Source organism: Miniopterus schreibersii (assembly GCF_964146895.1).
Source record: "Miniopterus schreibersii genome assembly, chromosome: 10".
Taxonomy (NCBI): domain Eukaryota; kingdom Metazoa; phylum Chordata; class Mammalia; order Chiroptera; family Miniopteridae; genus Miniopterus; species Miniopterus schreibersii.
Genome location: NC_138110.1, coordinates 59,224,933 through 59,242,114, shown reverse-complemented (window position 1 = coordinate 59,242,114; position 17,182 = coordinate 59,224,933). Strand labels below are relative to the sequence as shown.

General features: G+C 44.4%; 1 protein-coding gene across 1 annotated transcript in view; it reads left to right on the top strand.

Annotated features, from left to right (window-relative positions):
• The first annotated feature begins 11,240 nt into the window (after nt 1-11,240).
• Nucleotides 11,241-17,182, top strand: part of PHF20 (PHD finger protein 20) — a 107,812-nt gene continuing 101,870 nt past the window's right edge. Inside the window, exon 1 of the mRNA XM_081149518.1 lies at nt 11,241-11,394. The gene's annotated coding sequence lies outside the window, so the exon portion shown is untranslated. The remainder of the gene's footprint in view (nt 11,395-17,182) is intronic.

The following is a 17,182-nucleotide window of genomic DNA, read 5'->3' as shown; positions in this document are numbered from 1 at the left end:
GCATTTAACAAGTAAAGAACATCAAAGTCAATGAGTAGATTATGCTAAAGACCTTGTAGCAGGAGGAAGCATGGTGTCTTCAAAGACCTGGCAGAAGGCCATGTGGCTGTAGCAAAGAAGCTTATGAAGAGCCAGACCATGAAGAGCCTTCCAAACTAGGTAGGGTGACTCTGTTATTAGGTATTGTCTCAATTCCAAATGCACCGTTCTTTACAATTTTGGGGCTGGGACTCTGCAAACAATATTTCTCCTTTGCTGATTGGCTCCCTGTTAAGCTCTCCCAATAGCGAATACTAGTGGGACACTGCAGGGCTGGAGGAGGAAGGATGGGAGCCTCCTTCTCATTTGCTTCCTGTTTCTATCAGCAAAGCTTTTTAATTCTAGCAGAGGCAGTTTCTTCCCATTACAGCAGCTAAACCAGTTTACAGTTCCCAACACTTACAGAAACCATCTCATTACCCCTTCTTCAGAGACACCAGCACCAAACTGCCCAGTATTCCCTACTCACAGGTCTGGGTCCCAAACACGTGGGGCCCTTTCTCTGAGTCCTGAGACACAAGCACCTGCCAAGCAGCACCTCCTTTTCAGAGGTCTGAGTTTCAGCTCTGTTTGGTCTCTCCTTTAAGTTTCTGTGTTTTAATAATTTCAACTTCTTCTCTTTGTTTCCTCACCCTAGGGATGGTAGCTCTTCCTACAGTTACTACTTCCATATCTTCAATGTCTCCTCTTCTTCAGTTTTGCAGTTAATAATCCATTATATTAAATTCTCCCTCTTCAAATAACATGTGGTTTCTACCTCCTTACATGACCTTGATTGATATATAAGGATCTAATATTTACTCTTTAAGGTCCAGCTCAAATTCTACCTTCTATGTGTGTGTTTTCCCATTACCCTCAGTCAAGATTATTCCTCTAGTTAATTCTTAATGTCTTTCTTAAGGCCTATAGGTTTTTGTTTTCATAATCATATGCAAAATCGCACCCATATGTCCCTAACTACACTGAAAGTCCTTCATTTGTTACCATTCTAAATATTACATATTTTATTTATTGGTTCATTTCATTGTCCATCTCCCACCATTCTTATAACCCCAGGGTCTGGAATATCTAAGACTACCAATGGTGTGCTGATAAACTTGCTCTCAAAAAAAAAGTCTGATGTGTAATGTTCACTAATATACGTATAGTGTAAATAGTCCCACACTCCCACTATGGCCTATTTTAATCTACCAACTGAATGTTGATTGTTTAATAATCAGCTCCTATAAGCCAGTACAAGCTGGCTCCAGTACCCCACTCTATGTCTGTGACACTGAGTTATTTAGCCTCTTAAGTCTCAGTTTTCCCATATGTAAAATACCTGTAAGGGATAATAATAGTCCTATTATAAATTGACATAATTTATAAAATTGTGGCAAAAGTTAAATGAGTTATTACAAGTAAGGCACATAAATGGGTGGCTGACTGAGTTAATTTTATTAATTTTATTATATTTATGTATTTATCATGTGTACCTTTCTCCACATCTCACCAATATTGCTTTGTCATTTCCAATGATTTTTGCTACATTTTCCAATGTTTGAAACAGGTCTATCAAGTTCTGTGGCATTCTTTGATCTATCAACAAAATGCCTGGTTTGTTGACCATAATTTACTGGCAACCAGCAGCTATAAAATTTTGGCAAACATTTCTCAAGATGTGGACTGATTATTGTATTTCTCCCTGTGTTTGTGATTTTCACAACTTGCTCACTAGAGATTCTGCTCTAATGGAGGGTAATAGAGTTTCCTACTGAGGGTTTGGGGAGTCCAGGAAGTCTTATCATTGGTCTTACCCCACTTTCTTAATCTGTTTCAGAAGTTTCAAATTGCCTTTTATGTTCTTGCCTAGAAAATATCTGTCCTTAAAGATATTTGTGTTTCACTTCCTCTAGGAAGTAGGCCTTAATCCTGCCCACCCTTATTAGATTCAACTAACCTCTCGTTATTGCTCTTATTAGATTGTAGTTCAATTTAATTTCTTAGACATTTGCCTTCACTGCCACCAGGCTGTGAGCTACTCTGAGAACACCTACTGCTTCTCTGTCCCCCAGTTCCTAGCATGCTGTCTGGAATGTACTGAGTGTTTAACAACTATTTGTTGAATTGGTGGGGGTTGTTTTGGAGATGGATCAGTACAGATGCCGACTGAAGAAAGATAAAAGAACTTCTCAGAAATAGAGCACATTGCCCAGTGACAACTGAGTATAAACAAGCAGGGCACGTTCTCATACAGACAAGAATTCTGTGTGGTTTGAAAATGGGCTGTGTGCTTGAGTTGGAGAGTTAGAGGGGATTCCACTGGAAAGGCAGATAGGGCTAATTTGTGAACGGTTTTCTACGTTCTGCTAAGAGCCATAGCTGTGGTGTGTGCTGAAGTGGGCTCATGCCAGCTCATAAGCTGATTATTAAATGTCCAGGAATTTTGTGAGCCTGCTGATCTCACATTGATAGTTTAAAATCAGCCACGGAGAGAGTATTTACACCACAGATATCTGCAAATGCTACAAATCAGCCTCTTCTTTTTTCTCAGAAAGCCAGTTGTTTATAGGCCACTGAAAAGTTTTGGACATCACATTAAAAGGGTTGTTAAACCTCACAAGGTTGTGATAAAGATTAAATGAGAAAATAAATATGTAAAGTACTTAGAGTGCCTGGCATAATGGAAACACTTCAAAAATATTGCTTGATATTATCATTCATGTAAAATATTAAGCTCCTATTTCATGCTAGACATCATTCCATGCACTGGGGACATAGCAGTAAACAAAATAAAACCCCTGACCTTAAGAATGTTAAGTTCTGCCTGGCAGGGTGTGGCTCAGCGGTTGAGCATTGACCTAGGATCCAGGAGATCTCTGTTTGATTCCCGGTCAGGGCACATGCCCAGGTTGTGGGCTTGATCCCCAGCAGGGAGGTTGCAGGAGGCAGCGGATCAATGACTCTCTCATCACTGATGTTTCTATCTCTCTCTCCCCCTCTCCCTTCCTCTCTCTGAAATCAATAAAGATATATTAAATAAATAAATAAATAAATAAATAAATAAATAAAACTAAAGTTGCAGCCCTCTCCCCCAGGCGCTCTTTCCCATGGTGCCTATTATAAGAAGAAGAAAAAAAGAATGTTAAGTTCTAAGGATATAAAACAGGTTATTAACAGAAAGATATTTAATACATGAGGTTGTGATAAATGCTCTGAAGAAGAATAAATGAGGACAAGGGAGATAGAGGGCAGGGTACTTTATTCAGGGTGGCAGGGGGCGCCTCTGTGATGAAATGGCTGTGGAAAAGAAACCAGAAGGAAATGAAGTGACCATTCTTGTGGGTATCTGGCCAGGTCTTTCCAGGCAGAGGGAACAGCAAGTGCAAAAGCCTGGGTAGAAGTGTGCTTAGTGTGCTCGAGGAAAAGCACGAACTCCCATGCTGCTGGAATGAGCAAAGCAAAGAGAACTGGAGCTCAGAGAGCTGGGGAACCCAAGAGGCAACCAAGAAAGGCCTGCAGGTAAAGATTCTGGATTTGCTTTCAGTTAGAGAGGAGACAAATTTGGGTGGTTTGTGCAGAGGAGTGGATAACCTGACATGTTTTATTTTTATTTTATTTTAAAAATATATCTTTATTGATCGCAGAGAGAGGAAGGGAGAGGGAGAGAGAGATAGGAACATCAATGATGAGTCACTGATGGGCTGCTTCCTGCACACCCCCGACTGGGGATTGAGCCCAACACTCAGCATGTGCCCTGACTGGGAATTGAACCACAATCTCCTGGGTCCTAGGTTGACGCTCAACTGCTGAGCCACGCCGGTCAGGGCCTGACATGTTTTAGAAGGGTCACCTTGTTTGTGATTACTGCTATGTTCGAATAGTAACTTGAATAGTTTGCTGAATAGGCCAGACTGGAGGGAATAGGGCAGAGGAAATAGGGGAGGCTCTACTGAGAATTTGGTTAGTTAAGGATTAATAAGCATAAGATCTGGAATAAAACTGTCTGTGCTTAAATTATTCTTAGCAATGTGACATTAGACAAGCAACTTAACTCTTCTGGGTCTCCATATCCTCAAATGCAAAATGATGATGATAAATAGAACCACTCTTCAAGGGTTATTACAACTATTAAATAAAATAATTCATGTGAAGTGCTTAGCACAGTCCTTGGCAAGCAGTGAATGTTCAGTAACATTATCATTATTATTTTTTTCCAAAAGGGAAAAATTTTGGAATAGGAAGGGGAGACAGACAAAGGTAGGAGTAAAAGGAAAATTTGGAATATCTATAGGGAATATAAATATAACTTTTATTTCCTCATCTTGTCTCTGAAAAGTCAGAGATCTGCCCCTCAGGCATGTGGTGGGAAGACAGAGCCCTCTGGTGCAGGGAGAGTTAAATGTGGACATAATTTAGCTCTCTTGTGTATTCATTGGATTTCATCATTTGGGTGTTTATAGAACCTTTAATTTCTTTTTAAAAATTTATTAGAGAAAGAAACATCAATTTGCTGTTTCACTAATTTGTGTATTCATTGGTTGGTTCTTGTATATGTCCTAACAGGGGGCCAAACCAGAAACCCTGGCATACTGGAATGACACTCCAACCAACTGGTCTACCTGGCCAGGGCCTGGAATCTTTAATTTCTACTTTAGCCAAGTATGCAGAGGTTTCTGCATCTTCTTTTACCTTCTGCAATAAAAAGGTTCCCCTGAAAATAAAAGGAGATGAGTGGGGGGAAAGACATGTGATGATTTAGCAACTAGGATAAATAAGCCTTTGAAAAGCTTGAAGGCCTGCCCTAGCCAGCTTGGCTCAGTGGTTAGAGCATCGGCCCATAGACTGAAGGGTCCCAGTTCAATTTCAGCCAAGGGCACGTACCTCAGTTGAAGGATCCCTGGCCCTGTTCGGCACGTGTGCGGGAGGCAACCAGTCAATGTGTCTCTAGCACATTTATGTTTCTCTGTCTCCCCCTTCCACTCTCTCTGAAAAAGCAATGGAAAAAATATCCTTGGGTGAGGATTAAAAAAAAGAAAGCTTGAAAAGCCTGAAAAGTGCTTATGACGTAGCAAGAAAAAAAGAAAAAAGACAATGATATAGGCAAGGAAAGCGGGGAAAGTAGAATTAGGTATGAGAGTACCTGTGACTACCTGTTTCTTCGTAACCATCATCAGTGAATTCCTTTGGCAGTGCTACTGAGAACATGGAATTTGGAATCTAGATTGGACTTCAGATACTGTTTTAGTCCCAGGGGAACTGTGGGCTGGGCAGGGTGAAGTCAAGGAGGTGAGCTTTCAAACCAACAAGTATGGGGCAACAGAGAAGGGGAAGAGAGCTTTTGGGTTTTAGTGAATCAATAAGCAATCAAGGAGGACTCCAGTGGGACTGCAGAACATCAGCTATCAGAGCTCTTCACCATTACCACCCCCACTTTTTAAAAAACCTCAAATGCACATAATTACACTGATACACTCAATTATACATTTGTTTCTTGGTCCACAGTTTTCACTAAACCAGATACATCCTCACTTTTTTTCTTTTCCCCTTTTTGAATGTACAAAGCTGTTGAAGTGTGTTGTTTATAACAATTGGAAAGGTTGTGAATGACTATCAGTAAGGGAATTAATTATTGCAACATTGTTTGTAAACATTGGAAACAAGGTGAATGGCCTCTGTTTAAGTTACTTTTCCTCACCTTCCATTCCCTGTCTTATTTTCCTACCTCCCTGAGACCATCCATGTATATATGTATATCCATGGATAAATATAATTTTTTATGCCGTTGAATTTATAATACTTTCCTTAATGGCTTGTCCCTTACATGTCTTAAAGATATTTTTCACTACATCAAGCTTTCTTTAAAAATACATGGTGGTGCCCAGCCAGTCATGGCTCAGCAGTTGAGCATTGACCTAGGATCCAGGAGATCGTGGTTCAATTCCTAGTCAGGGCACATGCCGGGTTGTGGGCTTGATCCCCAGGTGGGGGTGTGCAGAAGGCAGTCGATCAGTGACTCTCATCATTGATGTTTCTATCTCTCTCTTTCCCTTCCTCTCTCTGGAATCAATAAAGATACATTTAAAAAAAAGCATGGTGGTGACATTGACATGTATGACACACGTGACTTTGCGATGGGTTGTACATATGCCTCACTGGAAAAATGGAACATAACTCATTTCTCTTCCTATCAGGAATGCAAGTAAATGAGAGTAATATAACAGGAATAATCTTTTTTTTTTTTTTAATATATCTTTATTGATTTCAGAGAGAGGATAGGAGAGGGAGAGAGAGAGATAGAAACATCAATGATGAGAGAGTCATTGATCGAGCCCGCAACCTGGGCATGTGCCCCCATCACCTGGATCTTAGGTCAACGCTCAACCGCTGAGCCACACCTGGCTGGGCAATAGGAATAATCTTGAAATGACTTCTACTTCTTAAACTATAAATAAGTGGCTAGATTTTAATTGTTTTAAGATTACTCATGACACATTTTATGACTGTGAAGTTATATCTTTGGGGGGAGTCTATAATTTTTATCAAAATTGTAAGTGCATATATTCCTGTGGCTCAGCTTTCCCATTTCTGAGAATTTAGACTACAGTTCTGTCTGCACAAGTGTGCTGTACTATTTGTAAGTGGAACATTGTTTTTCTGATAGTTTATTTTTAGTTTTTTTTGTTTTCCAATTATAAGAGAAAGTTTATTTAGAAAGTTACAGAGATAGTAGAAGTGAGCCAGCTGGGCTGCTTAGGCTCAGGAAACAAGTGGCAGAAGCAGAAGGAAGGCCCTTGGAGCTTAGGAGACAGAAGGGCAAAGGTAACATGCATGAGGGGAAGAAGGGGGGGGGAGGGAAAGGCGCAGGCATGCTCCAGAGAGGGAGAGTGAGCCAGAACATTGTTTTTAAATTGCAAAAAATTGGTAATGACTCAAATGCCCTTCAATAGGTGACTGATTAAGCAAATTATAGTACATCCACACAGGGAATACTATGCAGCAGTAAACAAAAACAAATAATGAGAGTTATTTTTATACCATTGTACAAAATGTATTGTAGGGTGTCCAAAAGGTGTTGTCTAGTGAAAAAAGTAAGGTGGGGAACTACATATATAAATGCTTCTTTTATGTAAAAGGATTGAAATATATTTGAAATATATTTGAAATTGTATGCAGATTTGCTCACATACGCACAAAGATATCCTGAAAGGATTCATAAGAAAGTAAGAGTAGTGGTTAACAATGGAAATAGGACCAATGAGGGACAAGAATTTGAGGGAGACTTTGTATTGTATACCTTTTATAAAGTTTCTGATAGTTGAACTGTGCGACAACATTAACTATTTAAAATCAATTATACAAAGTTTGGGGAATAAAGTGGAGTACCAGCAGATTTTGAAATAGTTTATTTTAAATTTTTTTAAAAGATATTTTTATTGATTTTTAGAGAGGAAGGGAGAGAGTGAAACATTAATCAGCTGCCTCCTGCATAGCTGAGGCAGCAACCCAGGCATGTGCCCCGACTAGAATCGAACCAGCAACCCCTCAGTGCACAGGATGACACCCAACCTACTGAGCCACACCGGCCAGGGCTAGAGATTGTTTATTTAATCAACTTCTTTAGAATCTCCATTCCCTTAGTCCCTGTGGCTAAACCCCTCTCCCTTTCTCTTCATCTCTGGGCTGGCAGGAGTTTTAACCCATAAGAAACATGTATTAAGTATGCATAAATTACAGGGAACAGTGCTAGGCACTTGGACTCCAGAGGGACAAAGGAGAACAGGAAATAATCCCTGCCCTTGAAGCGATCCAGGTGGACTTTATCACTTTTTAGTGGCTAGGACAAGAATAAAAAATGTTCTCCTCTTCTCCTTCCCTCCTTATAATCTTTCAAAATGCTGGAAATATATTGAAATTCCTATTTAACGATCCTCCCCCTCACTTGAAGTCTTAAGACTTGGGGAGCTCAGGAACTTTCCATCAGGCCCAGACTGGATGACCTCAGGTCAGGGCCAAGGCTCACCCCGCTTCTCTTGGGGCCCTGCGCCTGGTGAGAGTTCCTGGACTTCTCAGATGCTGCTGTGACTGTGGTTTCCGGCTTCCTGAGTTCTCATACTCAGCTCGGTGCTGCAGATATCGTTCCTCAGGTCCTGCTTTGAAGACTACATGCTCAAGCTTGGGGATACTCTGAGTACGTGGAGTCCTTAGGTCATAGCTAAGTCTCGCTCTTCCGTTTTAGTTTCCTCCTCTCCTTTAACTCATTGTGAATGCCTTGGGCTCACATAAGGACAGAGTGCAAAAGTTTGCTGGGTAGAAGCTGAGAAAGATCACTTTTCTAATTGAATGTCCTTCTCATGTTAGGTTGTTAGTTCTGCTTCTCTTTAGCTAGGGACGTTTTGAACGCTCTAGACAACACATCTAGTAAGAAAGCAATAAGAAGATTATTTATACAGAACTTTACAGTTTATAATACATTTTCTCATGTTATTTAACTTAAATGTGACAATTCTGAGAGTGAGGGTGGACAGTCCATTTTAGAGCTGAAGAAAAGCGGTGCTTTGGGAGACAAAGGACTTTTTCTTGCAGGTATTGAACGCCTGTTGTGCTGCCGCACGCCTTGTGTGTATGCAGGGTATCACTGTGGAGCTATCTCTTCATGGGTTGGGACCACAGTTCTGAAACTGCTCAGATACTTAGCAAGAGATTCTACTCTCAGCCATTCAATCACAACTATTGGGTGAACGCCTATCCTGTCCAAAGAAAGGTTCTACCTAAGAAAGAATTGGGATGTTGAGGCCAACTACTAGCGCGATGCTGGGTTGGATCTTCAGGCAGAAAGGTGAATTTGCTAAGTGGACAGTGGTAGGACCTGGGTTTTAGACCAGAACTCTGCGAACTGGAATTCTGTGGCTGGCTAGCAGTCATTGAACGCCCAGTTTAGAAGTTAGCAAGCCAGGCTTCTCCAGGCTTTTAAATTTGAAAGAGCTCATGGGTACCTTATTCAAATCTGTGTTAAGCTAGTTCAGCTTGGCCAGCATCAGTCTTCCCGTTTCCATTTGGGAGTATGTCCTTTGAGGCAACCGTTCTCTCCCCTCCCGGGGGGCCCGGACGGTCCTCCACGCGGCCTGAGGCCGACCAATCAACAGCGGCCTCAGCCAGGACCCGCCCCGCGGCTCCCTGCTCTCCCGCCGAGGCTCCGGCGCGCAGCAGCACACTTCTTTACAGTATTTGTTTTGCTTGTGCTTGTAACAAACAACAAGAATTTTAACTTACAAATTGTGACGATTTCTTTGCCAGGCTGTAAGGTCCTTGAAAGCAGGGCCTAAGTGTCATTCTGCTCTTTGTCTTTGGTGCCCAATTCAACCCTCCTCAATACACGCAGGCCGAACAAGTGAAGAAACACGTTACATTTATATGGAGCTATGGAGTTTGGTATTCTGGGCGTTACCGTGGTTGTGGGGCAAAAAGTTCTGTGGGGGCTACCACAGCCACAACGGCTGGGCGACTTCGTGTGGGTGAGCGGGAAGCGGAGGGTCCAGGGAAGCCCTCCCCCGTGCTTGAACGCCCGGCGCCGCGCGCCGCAAGGGTTGTGCGCCGTGGGTCCCGCGAGGCTCCCTCCGCTCTCCCAGCACGTCTCGCGAGCACGGCCGCCCGTCCTCTTCCGCGTGGCAGCGCCCCCTCGGCCGCGGGTCCCGACCGGCGGAGCAGCGCTCCTCCGGACTCAGTCGTAAAGACGACTGCAGATTCTGTTCAATGCTGCTCTTTCCTTCCGTGCCTTGCACAGATGCGCACGGAGCAGCTGTACTGTCAGGTTCTGACAGCTGAGCAGGTACAGGACCGTCCCTAACTCGAGTTCAGGAAGCAGACATGAAATAGCAGCAGCGCTGTTCCGAGGAGGACCGACGCGGTTAGCTAGACAGTAATGGCCCCGGGGCGTGCGACAGGGAGGCTCTCCTAGGTAATGCAGCCAAAGAGGACCCCAACGGGAGGTGAGCGGGGACCGACGCGGCGAAGACTCGCTCGACAGCCTTTCAGTGGCCCGGCAGCTGGAGAGAGCTCGGCAAGAGCCACAGAAACTGACAGAAAGAGGCAGTGCGGCTGCAGGAAGAACAGGGTGGGGGTGCGGGCGAAGAGGCTGGTTGCTGCAATCAGGGCAGCGCCATGATTAGGTTTACTGCTAAGAAGGGCCCTCTGGCCCTGGCCCGTGTGCACAGTGGTTAGAGCACCGGCCCACGGCCCGAACGGCCGCCGGGTTGGTTCCCGGCCAAGGGCACGTACCGGGGTTGCGGTTTGCCCCCCGGAGCTGCGGGGGGCGCCTGGGAGGCAACCAGTGGATAACACATAGATGTTCCTCTCTCCCTCCCTCTCCCCCCTCCACTCTCCGAAAAGCACTGGAAAAAATATCCTCTGGTGAGGATTAAAAAAAACCCCAAAACAACAAAAAAGAAGTGTAATCTGGCGGTTCTGTCATCTCGCCAATATAAAATAAAGTTGTTATGCCCTCACAAATGACAAAAGTTGAACATTTTTCCTTGGGACTTTCCAAGTCCCACTGGGAAAACACCCCAGAAGCTTCTGGGGTAGCTGCAACTCAGATCTTGGTCCCCAGAGGGAAAATACTTCTCTTAACACCAGCAATGGGAATCCTTTCCTAGGAGTTAATGAAGCAAAGTGGAGGCGGAATTAGTACAAAGGCCCTGCGGTGGGAACGAAGCTGGCCCGAGGACTGGAGAGCGCTCAGAACCGAGGAAGCTGGATGGTGAGCGTGTCACGGGTTAGGTCCAGACTTTCCAGAGCCTGGCAAATAGGCTTCCAGCGAAGATCCCACTGATCTTTATCCGAAGAACAGTGGGAAACGGGCTCTGAGCAGGGGCTGCCTGGGATTGTTTGCGTTTCGGAAGCTTCCGCTGTCTGTGTGAAGATTGGATTACAAGGGGGAAGATCAATGGACTGAAGGGAACCCCAGTCGTCCAGGAGACCTAGGCCGGGGTGCTTGCGATGGGATGCAGAGAAGTGGGAGGCTTCAAGATGCACGTAGGAGGCTTGTAGGTGATGAGCAGGGTCCGGTCCCGGGCTCCGTGTGATCTCAGGGCTTCGGGATGAGCCAGGACTTCAAACTGCGGATCCCGAAGCCCGCGGAGCTCCCGCGCCTCAGGGTAGTGGGCGAGGCCTGCCAGAGCCGTCGCCATGGTGACCTGGTTGGGCGGAGCCAAGGGCGGGGCAGCTGGGGCGCTACGTCACTCGGTGGTGGCGATGGTGCGTATTGTGGGGGGCGGGGGATACGCTGGGCGCGTCCCCAGGGTCACGTGGTGCGCAGCACGCAGAGTCCTTCTGTCGGTTGGTCCTGAAGCGGCGCAGCCGGAGCGGGGCTGTGAGGTGAGCTCGCGGTGAGGCGCGGCGAGGCGAAGCCGGCTGGTCGAAGCCGGGTCCGGGCGGGCCCGCGCCGGCGCGTGCCGTGCGGGCGGGGACGGTGACGGTGACGGTGACGGACGCCACCGCTGCTTCGGTCCCCTGCCCGGCCCTGCTCCCTGCCTGGCCTGTCTCGCCCAGCCCGGAGGGAGGCCCGGGGACCGCTGCTGAGAGCGTGGCGGGCGTGCGAGCTGCGCCCAATCCCCAGGGCTGCCCGCGGGAGTGACGGCGGCCTAGGCCAATCAGCGCCGCCCGAGGGGGCTGGGCCGCGGGGTGCGGGCCTGGGGCGCGGAGCTGGCGGTGTTGGGGGTGGGGGGGGGGTAAGCGCCAGGGCCAGAGCCTGAGCTTTGTGGCCCCCGAGAGCTCTACTACCAGCCCTTGCTGTTGCCTTGTTCTTGGGAACGCGTTCTTTTAAAAGTGACTCTTTTATCCTATTATGGGGAGCACACCCCTTTCTCAAGCTCCCGACTGTGGTAGTGTACCCTTCCTCTAGTTTTGACTTTCTGGGTGGGTCACCCCTTTATTAAGCTCCAGCCCTGGGGTTTTTATCTCAATTTCCAAAGCCGCCCCCAGACTGAAGATGTACCCCTTTCCTAGGCTCCCCAAACTGGGAGGCCACTTCCTTTTTCGAGCCTTCAATCTGAGTAAGCACTCTCTTTCAAATTTGGAGCTTTGCCCTGTTAATGAGTCTCTCAAATCTGAGGTCCAATAACCAGAGTTTTGGGGTACTTATGTTTCCAAGGAAGACTCCCCTTTTCCAGGCCCCAAGTCTAGCAACGTGCTTTCCAGAATTTCTTAAACTTAGGGACCACTTCCTTTCCCCAACCCTTCAAGTCTGAGGTGAACCTCATTTCCAGAGACTACTGAAAATGAGATCAAAATCCTGAATTTTAAGGGTGCATATTTGCAACTACACAAATAAAGGGATTAGCTGTTTTTCCAGTCACTGTTCTTGGGTTTGCACCCTTTTTTTATGAGTTCCCCAAATCGAACTATCTTATTTCCTGAGGGAGACTCATTTTCATATCTGAGAGTGTATTTGTTTCGTGTCCCTCAAGTGTACAGGATGCACCCGTTTTGGTTACACAGTCTTCAGGGTGCATCCATCTTCTTGATGCTGCTTAAATCTGGGAGGGTCCATCTTTTTTCTGAGTTCTCTTATTCCCAGGTAATGGTCCATAGTTTTTGAGCTTTTCTCCTATCCAAGACATTTTTCCAACTCAGTTCCCTTCCATTTTTGGAACCCTAGTTCCCTATAGGTGCTCTCCCTGTCTAGCCAGTGCACCCATTTCCCCCTCTTGATGAATGGGTATCTTTAGCACAGCACTTTCTCTGCTTCTGTGGCCTTTTTCCCCTCTGAGCATACTTCCTATAGTCACACCTCCTGAATTCCCCTTGCCCAAGGAGAGGATCCCCCTTTTAAAGGGGTGCCTGCATGTTTTCTTTCCTGTGTCTACTTTATCTTCCTGCTTTCTGCTAACTGGAACTCTTTTCTTGTCAGCTTGCCCTGTCCCCAGGCATTTTTCTGATTTCTAACTCTTTGGACACTGCTCTGCTTACTGGTGGCTGTACAGATTTTCCCTTCCTTCCCCTAGCACTGGAGGTGGCCTCAAGCCCAGGACTGACTGCCTGATGCTCCAAGTGCTGGATTTAAATTAGAAAGTATTCCCCTCTCGTTTCTTTGGTTATTCATAGGATTCTTTTTTTTTTTTTTTTTTTAAATATATCTTTATTAATTTCAGAGAGAGGAAAGGAGAGGGAGAGAGAGAGAGATAGAAACATCAATGATGAGAGAGTCATTGATCGGCTGCAGCCCACAACCCGGGCATGTGCCCTGACCGGAAATCGAACCCGGATCGCCTAGGATCCTAGGTCGATGGTCAACCACTGAGCCACGCCCGGCCGGGCATGGTTATTCACAGGATTCCTAATCCTCCTGGTGATTTGCTTCTTATAACATTCTGGTTAGATGAGTATGTTTTCTCCTTTGCTTTATTTTCCTGTACTGGGGAAAAAACACATCGAGAGATTCTTCTAGTCTTACTTTCAGTTCAAAAGCTTCCTCCCTACATTGGCTTTCTTCTTTTATCAAGAGATCGTTTGGAGGAATGTCTTAGTCATTCTTTTTGTTCTTGTCCCTGGGGTGCAGGTGGGGGATGGATCCTTATCTCTCTCCATCATTCTCTAACCTATCTGCAAAGCCTTGCTCCCAACCCCCACCTTAAAATCTACAAATATCTGGGACCTCTTGTCTCTTAAGAGCCTCTCAGTAGATTCTTTCTTTTGTATTTCCCTCTGCCTTTCTAGATCTTACTCCGGGCTTCTCAGCCTGAACCCCTTAATCAGATTAATTTCTCCACAGCTGGAATCCCAAGTGCTTATGGGATAATGACACCTCTGACCTTTCTTCCTTTTGAGAAGTACTTGAGTGTGCAGCTGTATGAGGCCTCAGTGGGGGAGAGAGTTTGAGCCTGAGAAGCTACACTGGCAGGACAAGGCAGGAGGAAAATACTGCATTTTTAGGACACATCCTTCTGAATCTCATTTGGAGATTGGATGTGTGCCAAGCACCTGCTTCTTAGGGATGCTGGGGGATTTAATGATACTCCCAGGAACCTGTAGGAATTAATGGGGCTTGTGGAGAAGTGTTTGAACTCAGTGTTGGAACTTGAATAAAATGAATCTTTATTGTATTTTCAGAACAACTAAGCTGTTTCATATTATATTTCATGTTCATGAAAGCCCTAGAGCAAAGTTGTGTTATTTCAGGAAGTGAAATAGATCTCATTTAGATCATTTGGTTGTTAGTAAGTACCAAATTCATTAAAAAACATTGGAGGTCTATCTGAACAGTACCCAATAAAATATGGTATACAGAAAGTAAACAGGTACTTTGTCTCTTTATTTGCCTGTTTGGTACTTATCTGTGTACTGCTATGTACAGTGCACCCAAGTGTACTACACCACTGCTTCTCAAACTTTAATGTGCATATAAATCACTTGGGGTGGGGGTGGGGTCTTGTTAAAATGCTGATTCTGATCTAGTAGGTTTAGGGTGGGGCCTGAGTATCTGCATTTCTAATTCCCATGTGATGCTAATGTTACTGAACTACATTTTGAGTAGTGAGGTTCTGTATACAAGGCCAAAGATTTCTCTGTGAAAATAAGGTGGTGGTTAGCCTTATGCTAACCTTGTGCTTATTGGTATTATGTTCCATTTTCTTTTTATCCAGACACATCCCTTAAAGCTTGTAGAAGGCATGGTCCCCTTCTGAGGACTATTAGTTATACTCAGTTACAGTTGTTCTAGCACTTAGCTTTTAAAACCATGGCTAAAACTGCTCCAGGAACTTGATTTCCATGTATTTTGTCAAATTTATTTATTTTTCCACCTTTTCCCAAAGCCTGGATGTTCCCTTTCAAGTTCTGTGATAGCTCACTTAATGGCTATAGGCATGCTTCTGCCCTTTGTGCATGTATTAAAACTTATTTAGTCTCCAATTCTGAGATGTCAAGGTGGTTTCTAGCTTTTTTCTATAAACAATGCTTTCTGTAGAAACATACTTAGCCCGATCATGATTATCTCCCTAAGATAAATTTCTAGATGTAACTGCTAGGCCAAATTACCTGCTTATTTTTAAGGCTTTTAATGAATATTGCCAAAATGACCAAAAGGATGTACTGATTTATACTCCCACTGACAAAGTCTGAGAATGCTCTCTTTAAAAACAAGGTATGAAAAGCTGCTCATTTTTTCTCTCTATTTCCTTGAAAATTTATTTATTCATGTTGTTTGTTAAACTTAGAATTTTTTAAATTGAATTTATTGGGGTGACATTGGTTAATAAAATTATATAGGTTTTAGGTATATAATTCTATAATACATCATCTGTATATTGTATTATGTGTTCACCCCAAGTCAAGTTAGCCTTCTATCACCATTGATATTTTGTCAAGCTTAAATGCTTAAATATTTCTTCCTTAAATGTGAACATAATGCTTTTTTAAAAATGTGTTTTTATTGATTTTAGAGAGAGAGGAAGGGAGAGGGAGAGAGAGATAGAAACATCGATTGGCTGCCTCCTGCACACACCCCCTACTGGGGATTGAGCCCGCAACTCTGGCATGTCCCCTGATCAGGAATCAAACCAGCAATCTCTTGGGTCATGGGTCGATGCTCAGCAGCTCAGCCACACTGGCCAGGCTAAATGTGAACATAATTCTGTACAAAGACCCATTATATCATACTTCATAGCTGATATAATCAGCCAGCTTGTCTCTCTGGTTCTTCATCTGTCATCCTGCCATGGTAGGGAGTCTGAGATACCCCAAGTCAGCAGTGTCACTGTGTCACAGGTGTTGGAATTTCCAAGGAGTACTTGGTTTTCTAGATTCTGGAAATGGGTTTGGAAAAGGCAGTGCTTGGACCTTGAATGGAAGCTGCTAGCTTATTTATCTTTGTATGGGAGCTTCACAAAGGTGAATGCTGGTGGTAAGATGACCTTTGATGGGGATCATGCCTTACGATGCTCTCTCTCTTTTTGTACCCACATTTCTAATCTATTTCTAAGTCTTAGTGGGTTTTTCCTTTCTAAATGTCTTAGATCTTATGTACCTATTGCCCTAGATGTCACCTGTGATGGCCTTTTTCCAGCATAATCCTATTCTGGGCTCTAATCGGGACAAACCTGAATGACTAGACTATTTTGTATCCTGGTCCTCCCCCTCCCCCGTCTCTCACATGCATGTCAGATCCTCTTCAGCCACAGATTTGATCTGGATTTAGCTATAGTCCCAGCTGCTCCACTCACTGTGAGACCTCAGGCAAGTTACTTAATGCTACTGGACCTCATTCTCCCCACCTGTAAAGTGAAGGGTTGATTATCTCCAAGGTCTACCCTGCCCTGAGTCTTTGTCAGTACTTTGCTTAGAAACCCAGTGTCTGGGGAGCTTGTTGTAGCAGATCTGATTTCTTCACGTGCTCTGTTGGGCAGACTGCCAATCATTCTCTTGTTAGAGTCACTTCTACCACTGCCTCTTTTCTAGCCAAGGCAGCCAGCTTGTCCTCACACCAAGCATCAGCATTCTTCTGCCTCCACGTCCTCTGCCAGTTCCATGCTTTATTTTATTCAAAACTGCCTAAATGCCTCAAAGAAGTGTTCCTTGAGTTCTCTATTTAATGTTAGCTACTTCCCTGAATAACTGAGAGGGAGTCTGTAGTTTACATATAACATGTTTATTTGTAAGTTCTCTTGTCTAATGTATATTTAAAAAATGTGTTCCTCTCCTCCCCTCCCCAGCTTCCTTTTTTGCTTTGAATTAGCGTAGGTAGAATGAAATTTAAAAGTGAAGAAGGTAGTTTGCATTTGGCTGGAGTTTGGGGAAAATGAGGTGTAATGCTTTTAGCCTTCTCCCAAGGTCTCCCATATCTTTGGGGAATTATCTACTTGGTACTTCTTCCTTGATTTTGAAGGTGCTTAAATTCCCTATCTGAAATTTGAAAGTATATCCTAAGTGAAAGTATTTAAAAGTTACTTCCAAGTGCTCTTCCTCCTAGGAACACACTCAGCCACAAAACCCCAAACAAGAAATTTCTAAGGACAATGATAAGAAATCTAGATTTCAAATAACTTTATTAATGAGTAAAACTAACAGTTATTTGAGAACACCTCAAAAGCAGTTGCCAACTCTGCCTGGAAGTCAGGGCTCAAAGGTACATATAACCTCCTAACCTCCCTTCCTCATCTTCCTAGGA